Below are 10671 nucleotides of genomic sequence, written 5' to 3' on the forward strand. Positions count from 1 at the left end.
TCCCCCCTCCTCCAACCCCCTGACCCCTGACTCGCCGGCATTGGAGCTGTGTGTTTCAGCACCAGGGCTTGGGGCCAACCACAGAGATGCTCTGGCAGCCAGAGCATCTCTATGGAGAACCCAGCCTGTGGTTGCAAGTTTGCAGGGCAGGGAACATTTTTTTGTTCCCGCACGTGCCTGTTGCCCCTCTCAAAGGGGTTTGAGGTGGGGCAAGAGGCACATGCGTGTTCGTGTAGCACACCCCCTGAGATCAAACATTCCTGAATGTTATGGCTTGGACTCATCTTTGCTTGTAATACCTGGGTAAGATGTAGGCAGTTTAAATAACTTGGGCTCTAGCAGGAACTCTCCCATGTAGTGAGTAACCCTCTTAACTGTATCAGCCTTAATAGCACTGTGAAAGTCAGTGAAGAGTCTAAACAAGTTACTAAGGGAACTGGATAGGTAGCAGTATCTCCCTTCCTCTATCTCTTTCTCAGTGTCCTGAATATCATGCATTTATATTGTATGTGAATTGGTGCTATACTTATTTAATTTTATTGCAGTTGTGCCTAGAAGCAACAGCCTTTTGTGCTAAATGTTCTCCAGACTTATGAACAAAAGACAGATGCTGCTTAAAAGAGCTTAAGATGTAGATTTGAGGGCAAGATAACAAAAGTAGTGAAAATCAAGGATGTGGGGGAGCAAAAAATAATACTGAGGTGATTATAATCAGCATGACACCAGTTGTCTAATCATCCAGTGGTACAGGAAAAAAAGTTGTATAATATGATAAAATCTGCTGGATTGCACATTGTCACCTTAACAATTAACTTAATTGGCCAAGTGTCTTTTGAATGAAAGTTGCAAAACTGGTTTGCAACATTACAGGGTATACTTGGCTGCACTGAGAAGTACTGAGCATTTTCATTTATATTCTTATGTTTTCTTTCTGTTGCTCAGTTACCAAAGATGTTATCTCTTTGGGTTAAAATATCTCAGTCTTGAACTCTGCCAAAAGATTAACTTGGGGGAGGGGGGGGGCTTAAGTATTAAATGCCTTCTATGCTGTTTCATTTGTAGGAACTGAAAAATTCTGTTTGACATGTCTTTGAAACTTGAAATTTAACTTGACAGCAGCCATTGAGGACTCTGCATATGGATATACCTAGAGTTTTGTGTGCAGTTAACAAAATTCAAGAGATGAACATCACATATCGCACATGCCCACTAGAAGATTTCACAGTATATAATTTTATGTATGATCACTTTTCAGAGGTATGTAGTAGAGTAGATGCTCCCTCAAACCTCTTAGCTAAGCAAGTGTGCATTTGTTAAGCAACTGAGCAAAAACTAGTTGCTCAAATTGCATTTTTGCCCCTTTTAGCCAATGGTCCCATCCCCTTATGAAGGGACAATGATGCAAAGCCCAGCTGAAGATGGCTGTGTTGAAGCAGTAAGTGGTGCCCCCACTGCACTTCCCCCTTTTTATCTCCCTATGAGCCTTTCTAGGACATTTCTGTTTGCTTATGACCCCAGAGATTATGAAGAGAAAGATCATAGAGGCATAACTTAAAACTCTTCCAATAGTATTAACAGCACACCATAAGTTGTCCCATGGATCTATAGAGAAAGGTTACCCTTTCACTGCCCCTGGCATGGGGAGACATGGAAGAGGAGATTATTTTAACCACTGGAGGTGGAGTGAAGGGGAGGATAAGGGGGAGTGGAGTCTTGCCTAATGGCCTTCTCCAGGGATGACTGCTGCTACTGTTGTGGCTTCTTCTTCAGCAGTGCAGACTAGAGTTGCCTCATGTCCTGTTCTCTCCCTTCTTCCACATCCCCCCCAGGCACAGGGCTATGCCTCTCATGATAAAGCCTCTCAGGGATGGAAGGGTGGGGGAGGGATCATTCCAATCTCTGCCCCCCAGATAAACCGCTGGGTATGGGGTCTGTGCTTGCCTAGGTCCTATGGCCAGGTTGTGCCGAGCTGCACCTCCTGCCGCAAAGACTTCTATGGGTAGGGGGCTATATTGATGCCCCTCTAAGTCAGTGCTCAGGGCTGGTTCCCCACTTTCCCTTCCCCTAATTACACTACTGACAGTATTAGACTCATCCTACCCCCATTACATTAATAGGCTTCCCCTCTATTTCCTTTTCAAGGTGAGGCCTGCTGCTGGCTGTAGGAAATGGTCAGTGCAGCTTTATGGGAGCCAGGCTTCTAGGGAATAGAGCAGTGCTTTTGAGACCTTTGTCTCATGGGATCTGGGACTGGGCAGCTCTTTCTTCTCCACTGGTGATCAAGGAACAGTGATGGGAGAACAACAGTGATGGGGGAACAAATTCTTTGGAGGAGAAGTTTGGATTTCAAGCCTTCTCTTGTTTTTGCTCTCATTCCTTGCTTATCTCTTAGTCTCATTCACTTGTTCTGCCTTCTACCCCTGTGCTTTGTCTCCAAACATTCTGTTTCCCCATTCCCAAAAATGGCACCTCAGTTTATCTTAGAAGTTTCTCTAAACTCTATCTCCCTCTTTCCCTGCTTCTCCAAGCTCCCTATGCACGTTTTCTTTTCCCTATCAACTTTATTTCCACTGCTACCATGATATTCTGATTAGTCACAGTGATATCAGCAAAGTCCTATGTGGCCATAGAGATCTGTTACAGTAGGCTAACTCAGTGTGTAACATTGCTCTTGCTGAGAGAGTAGGTGGTGTATCAAGCTGAGAGTGCAGCTGGTCAGAGAAATTAAAAGAAAACATGAAGAACATTTTCATTTGTCATTTTCTTGTTGTTTTAATTAAAATTTTCTCTTATTGAGAACATAGGGGGGTGGGTTCTTTAGTAATGTGCTTATGTGCTTTATCCAAAACCATTCAATCCAACAATTGAATTAGTATGTTGATATTCAGAAACAAGTTTTCCCAATCTGTTTTCCGAAGTATTAATCTGAAATTCCAGTTAGATAGAACTGGAGGCTTACTACCTCCATTTTCCAGAGAAATGTAAATGAAGCCTTTATATAATGGTGGAAGGTAGCCTTTGAGCTCTTTCATGTTGTAAGGCAGAAGGCAGGATCAAAACGACCGAATATCTCCTCACCCGTTTCTCAGAATAAATAATCAAATAATATCTAAAAGCTGTGCCCCATTACAATGGGACCACGCAACTGCCAAACGATCACTGGCCAATAATCCATCTAAATCAGTACCCTGTCTTTGACAGTGGCTAGTCCTTAATGCTTCAGTGAAAAATGCAAAGGAAACCACAGGATCCAATTATGGAAAAACCTGTTCTGAGGAATAAGGTCTTTCCAAGCCTAATCAGTAAGTGGCTGGTAAATGCCCTGAAGCATGAAGGTTTTTATCTGTTATAAAAAAGTCATACCTAATGTTATTGTGGATGTTCATATTATCTACAAAAAATGTCTAATCCTATTTGGAATTTTCCATCAGGTAATATCTTGCAGTGAAGAGTTAGACAGCTTAATTATATGATTTATTTAAAACAAGTTAATCTTTTGAAATTGATGACAGAAGTATCATACAAAAAATCCTTCTCTTTTGCTTCCACTTCAGTGCAAACATATATTGTTTTTGAAAGACTCTAAAACAAAGCTTGAAGACCAGGGTACTGAAGAAAAATAGGTGCATTGACATTGCAGAAATCCAGTCATGTACCTAAGGAAACTAGTTTGAATTTTGGCTGAGGTGGCACATAGTTTTATGGATCACAGGAAAACCGACTTTGAAAACCCTTAGGAAAACTATGCACATTAATAATGATTAGAAAACTGTCATGGGGAAAATGTTAAATCAGATGGTGGGAAGAATACTGAAGTATCCATACTGAATATTCATATGGATGAAATATGTGTGTCTGTGCACTTGCACATGTATTATGCAAAGAAACTCACATATATCCCAAAAGTATTAGCCAAATACCTTTCATGACCGTATAACATACTCAGCATAATGTAACAAGGCATAACATGGTGTTACTCTGTTTAAGCATTTATTTTAGGTGCTTCTTCCCCCACACTCCCAGCCCTGATGCCTCAAAAGTTCATTAGAAATGCCACAGCCATTTCTCTGTTAGAACTCTTGATTTTAACATGTGTTTGCGCTTTCAAATTTTTTTAAAATAGTGTTTTATAATTAGAGATTCTATTCTCCCATAACTTAATGTAAATAGTCTTGGCAGAGCTCAGTGTCTAGAATATGTGGATTCTCCTTAGCTACACTAACCTGATCACCTCAGCATCTTAAATACGGAGGATCTCAGACCTGACTTCTATACTGTCCTTCTTCTCAACAGTAGGTGTCACAGGAGCAGCATGCAAGAATCCCATAGGCAGCAAATTAATATATTAACTATTAAGAACATTCTTTGAATTATTAAATAAAACTGAGGGAACTGAACAGCGGTATTTTCAGTGTCAGCCCCATGGACATGAATCTAACTTCAGTGGTGCCCAGGGCTCTCCACTCTAAAGCGGGGATTGCAAGAGCATCTAGTGTATACACATTCAGGCTCTGAGAGCATTTCCTTTCCAACATTGCTGCCTTAAGCCATTTAGTGTATACGCCTGGCCTTTGAGTCACTGGAATGTTGCCTTATTTTGCTACCTTCTTTCTTCCTTTGCACACAAGAGTGTTATATGGCCCAGTTCAGTAAAGCGTTTCTAATGGAGTTTTTTTCCAACACTTGTGTAGCGTCCTTCAGTACTGTTTTTATAGCACTGAGCCTGAAATTCTGTTCCTGTACTCCAGAAATTATTGTGTAAAAATCAAACAAGAGATTAAACTGATTGGTGGTGTAAGTCTCTGCATTTGATGCCATGATGTCTGCATAGAATATGGGGCTGGGATAGGGTAGGAAAAAATAAAAGCTCTTTGGCTGAACACAAGCATCTCTCATGAGTATTAAAATGACAAATCTGAAACCTACAAAATACTCCGCTCATTTTTTTGCTACATCATAATACAATTCAGTCTTTTTAAGATGAAAATGATTATTTAAAAAAATTCTGACTTTTGTCGGAGGTCAAACTGTTTATTCTCTGGCTCCCTTATTCCTTCAGTCCATGGCCATGGCTTTATAAAAAGTTAGGAAAAAAATCTCCTGGCTAAAGAAAGGAACATATGGAATGTTAGGCAAGTAACATGTTCATCTCTGGGCAATATACAAAATAAACCTTACTGAGAATTTTTTTGTCGTTCTCTTTTTCTGTGTGTAATGACTTAATGTCCACAGAATAGGTAGTTCTGAGGACTGGAAATGAACTATACAACCCTAACCATTTCATGTATTACTTCAAATTTTACTAAGGGTGTTTGAAAATCAGTTTGTCTTAGTCTGGTGGCTTCTGATGAGTTTTGCAGTCGATAATGTCTACACCAGGGCTGTCCAATTTCAGAGTGGTCACATGCCACACAGCACCCCCCCCCCCATCCCAACTGTACTGCAATGCATGGGTTCCTCCTCCGCTGATCCAGGCCATTACCCCTCTTCCCTTAATACTGTGCTGAGGCCTCCCTGGACCCCATGGACCATGCCATCCTGCCCCACCTCCAGGGGCACAGGCCTGAAGTCAGAGGAGGGAGGGGGAGCCTGGAGGCCTCTTCAGCACTGGCAACAGATGGAGCACAGGGGAGTGTAAGGCCTGGGAAGGAGCCTTGGGGCTGCAATTTAATCCTCTGCAGGGTTGAATTGAACATCTTTGGTCAATAACACATGGGTACCAACACAACTGTCTTGAATGGATACCCTTCTTGGTGGCCTCACAAGACAAATTATGATTGAATGAATAGGGAAACTGAAGTTCTATTTTATACTTCAAAATGTTGCCTTTAGGACAGGCTTATAGATAAGAAAATGTGGATAATTTTGCACTGCCAAACTATATCTACTCTGGGCCACAGCCTTCAGGCTTTCACTGAGGCAGAACTCCACTGATGTTCCCATTGATATCAAGTCAAGTCTTACCCAAACTGAAGACTACTGGAAAATGGCTCAGGATAAACAAATAGAGAGCTTTAGCTTACAGGGTTGACAGTATATATCACTTCAGAAGATACAAAAAGTTTTTGGGAAGTTTCAAAGTTTGCTGTGACAAAATGAACTAAATGGAAAATCTAAGTGCCTATTTTCATTTAAATATGGAATTAAACACAAGTTCCTGTTTCATCTGGTATGTAGCTTAGGCTGTACCAGCTTTTTTTCCCAGACCTGATGAAGAGCCCTTTCTGCCTGTAAGCTTGTGTAACTTTTTTTCTCCCACCTTTGCAGCTGTTCTAGTAAAAGATAGCATAAAAAAACTTTGATTCTCACATGTTTCCTGGACCATCACAGCTACAAAAACACCCTGATCCTACTGGAAAATCTACAGCATTTTCAAAATGACATTAATGGAGAATTATGACAACAGTAAGTAACTCTTTGGAACTTTTAATAGGGTTTTTTCAGTTTTCATTTTTCTCATCAGAAAATACATTCATTTTAAATCATGCTACTTGATTTAATTTCAAGAGTACAACATCCATCAGAAAGTACATCATCAACTACAAAAACATAAAAAGACATCTGCAGCCGCCTGTATTATGCTAAATAATCTTATCATCTCCTTCCATGATTTACAATTTGTCTTTTTGTCATTAAACTTAAACATTTCCTAATAAATTATAGCAGTGTCAAGTTGAAAAGTTGCATAGGAAGTTACTAAGAAAAATACTGGATAAAACTTGATAAAAATTTCTGTTTTGGAAGTAAAAAACATACTGAAAAAGAGGATAAACGAGGCAAGAAAAGATAACATAGTAACAGCCTTATGGTAGCAGCTTAGAAGTCATTTCCTGGGTTTTATTTCCAGTTCTGCCACAGAATGTCTGTTATAGTACGTAAGTCACACAATCTTTTTTCGCTCTCAGTTTTGGGATCTTACCTACGTGACAAGGCTTTTGTAAAGTAACTGCAGATTCCTGAATGGAAGAGAATACAGAAGTTGAAAGTGATAATAGTAACTTGGCATTTTGCTTGAAAGTTTTTTTGAAATTGCAGAAGCGTCATCACCATATTCCATTTGGCATCTAGCTGTACTCTATAACTTTTTTCTTTTAAAAACTGTTCTTGGAAACTTTTACAAATGACAGATTTAGAATGCGAGCAACCATCTAAGTAAGAAATAATAAACTCCATGGACTCTTATGTTCTATTTAGCCTTTATTTTTAGCTGCTGCTCATACTTAAAGGTATATCCGATTGGTCTTGATAGAGGAGTTTGTCATTACACGGTGCAAAATGAAATAGATTTTCACAAAATCTGGGTTAAGGATCATACAGAGCCTGCTGGCCTAAAGTAATATAGATCTCTTTGTAGATCAATGATGGAACTCTTGCTTTGATAAGTGAAGATCTTGGAGTCTAATGCTAGTAGCAAGCAACCTCTTCTCCTAATTAATTGTAGATGTGTTGCAATCTGTTATGGGGATGTAGGATGGCAACTGAACACTGGTAACTGGCACCAAACACCCTGTAGTTATAAAAAACACTTGTTGGGTTGTTCTAGTATTGAAAAACAAGCAGAAAAATACCATTTGTTGTTTTTAATCTTTTCACATGTTTTCTGGCAAGAAATAAAAGCCTTAGTAGGAGTACTTTGAGTTTTTGGAAGTATTCCTAAGTGATACATCCTTATATATTTCCTTAAGACTGAATAAATACAGTACTAATTGACAGTGTATGTTCATTTCCTTTTATACTTTAATATTTAATAATCTATTGAATTTAGAATAAAAATAGAAAGATAGTGTATTCATACAAATATACAATATTCAGATTCCTCTGAAATAACTTGTACAAGGATACTGGAGTATGGCCATGTACAGGTGTTGAGTTTTTACCAAGAGAATTGCCAGTCTCCTGGTTGAAACCAGAAACATGCATATGTTCAAATGTTTTCTTCCAGAACAAAAATGGCCACTCCAGGAGAAAAATAACCTGACAACAGCCAAGTAGAAATTGCTCCCTGGAGAGTTTTTCCCAGGATACTGAACATCTACAGACTTTTCCCTGCCTTCAGTCTTCCTGGGGACAGGATCTAGAGACCAGGTCACTTTAATGAAGGCACATAGAGCTTCTGCTCCCACCTGTCCCACTTACATAGAGGGGAGGAGCATCTCTATCTGGTTCCTGACTGCTTCTCACACCAGAGTTCCCAATTTTAGAAGTGGGTGGGGTTTGTGCCCTTCTGCTCACTCTACCCAGCTCTCAGGCAGTGGAAGCAGAACACAGGGAGCAGCACGGTGAGCCCTTTACTTGCTTCTCACAAGCAGGAAGGGAGCTTTGTCTGTTGCTCCCATCCCTTGGGAAAAAGAGGACTGGAGTAGCCCATTCTTTCCTCAAACTGGAATTCCCACAGTCTGGGGGAAGCATAAGGAGCAGGGGAGAGTGGGAAGTTGCAAACTAAAGGTCTGTACTTTCCCCTCTCCCAAAATAATTCCTAGCAGGGGAAATGACATAACATAGGCTATGATCTACATGTCCTATGTTATGTGTCCCAGAAAAGGGCACTCAGATTTATTTTTTTCTGAGTAAAACTAACAGAGCTAGAATCACAAATACAACCTGGTGAGAATTGAACTATAGAAAAGCTTGCTACTTACTACAAAGAAGCTTTTGGAAAAAGATTCAGCGTCTGGAATCAAAAGTGCTGGGAACAATACAGCTGAAGAAAAAAAGCATTTTGTGTGTGTGTGTGTATACATGCATACATCGATATGTATATATGTCTCATAAGTTATATTTCTACATAACAAAAACAGGCACAACTCTCTAAGCTTTACCTATGCCTGAAATATAATGATTATCAAATACCATGGTCAAATTAGAACAAGGTTTAATCCTATATAGAGGCAATTTTTTGTGAATTTTAGGAGACACATTCAGTAACTGTGCAGTTGCTAAACCTACCTGAGCCCTGTATTACTTCATTTTGGATTTTTAAAAATGTGCCTATCCAATTTTCTGAGCTCATGTACATTTAAAAGAGTAACAATCTTATAGATATTAGACTGGAGAATAACTGCTGACCAGACATGGTTTTTGCAAGCAGTGCACTCTGGAAAAGTAATAAAAAACCCAACATGGATATATATCACTACTATTGAGGCTTCCTTCTTATGAAGGGAAAATGCATCCATAGTTGCTGCTGAATGGAAAACACAAAGGGAAAATAAAAACAAATACTTTGATGGCTTTAATTCCATTTTTCCAAAATAAAAGGCTGTAGCATCAAGCCATATCCATTGCTGCTTCTCAGGTCCCTGTTACACATTACAATGTGCGCTGCTCAAATATTGATGGGTGTCAGAACTAACTGAAGTTAGGAGCAATTCCATATTCAGGTCAGCAGACAGACTTTTCAGGGAGACTGAAAGATAAGAATTCCCCCCACCAGTGTCATTCCAGACTTTACCCTTCTCCTCTGCCCCTCAGGGCTTCCCCTTGCCTCTCACCCTCCTGCTCGCTTGTGGCTGCTTATGCTGTCTGTCTAGGGGGACCAGGCAGGGAAGGGTTAACCAGCTCCCAGCACCTCCACTGAAGGGCTGTTACTCTTCTCCAGGCTGAGCCCAGCCCAGAGAGCAGCAGCAATGGTGCTGACTGGGCAAGCAGGTTAACCCTTCCCTGCCTGATTGCTGAGGACAAATAGCATGAGCAGCCACAAGTAAGATGTGGAGAAGGACACAGGGGAGCAGTGAGTGGGGATCTGGGTTGCTGGGGAGGGTAGAGGGGGTAAGGACCTGATCAGGGCTAATGGTGCTGTGTTTACACTAAGGTGTAGCTTAGAATGTTTATACTTTTAACCTGGGCTGGGTAGCATGGACCAGAGGTAATCCTGTCCTGGAGTGCCATAACTTTGAGCTGCCTAATAAGTGCTTAAAACTAATTTTTGGGATTAATATGCAGACAGTCCAGGTGTTAGGATCTCCAATAGTCAGCCAAAATTACTATGTAATGTGGCCCTCACTCTCAGCTATTGGGTAATTTGATTTCTTGAAGTGGCTCTGCAGAAGCAGATGGGTAGAGCAGCCATGATAGCCATAGGAAACCTTGATTGTCATAAAGTAGCTGAGATAGGGAATGTTGCATTCAAATAGCATCTCTTACTTTCCACAAAGAAAAGAGGCCTGATGACTTCTCTGACATTTTTGCTACCCATCCTTCTCTGTTTGGTAATTTTTCATTTGTAGTCTGCACTGGGGGAAAAGCCTTGGTAGACCAGAGAGTGAAGCAAGGTGGCAGGGTCAAGCGGTTACATTGTTCTTTTTTGGCTATGCAGAAATGAGTCAGAAAAGTATTAACTTTCCTGTGCAGCTGTTCTTGGAGGTCTTGGAACATGTTCCTTGAGGTTACCTTGTTCGTATGGCTCTGCTGGAGCTAATCTGCCTTAGAAGTAGGGTACTGGGCGTGTTCTGAGTTGGTCCAGAGGCATATGGCCTCAATGCAAATGGCACTGGATTGCAACACATCTCTTGGAAATTTCCACATTTGGAGTTGGGTCCCAGTGCCTTGTCTGCAGCATCAGCCAGATCACAGACCACATAGCAGGCTGTGGTGAGAGATTTCTATGAAGGGATCCCTGCAAAAATTCCACTAATTGAGATCAGTTGTATTTTCTGGGATAGAAGATGATAT

This window comes from Crocodylus porosus, unplaced genomic scaffold (assembly GCF_001723895.1).
Source record: "Crocodylus porosus isolate Cpor-Errol unplaced genomic scaffold, CroPor_comp1, whole genome shotgun sequence".
NCBI classification, from domain to species: Eukaryota; Metazoa; Chordata; order Crocodylia; family Crocodylidae; genus Crocodylus; species Crocodylus porosus.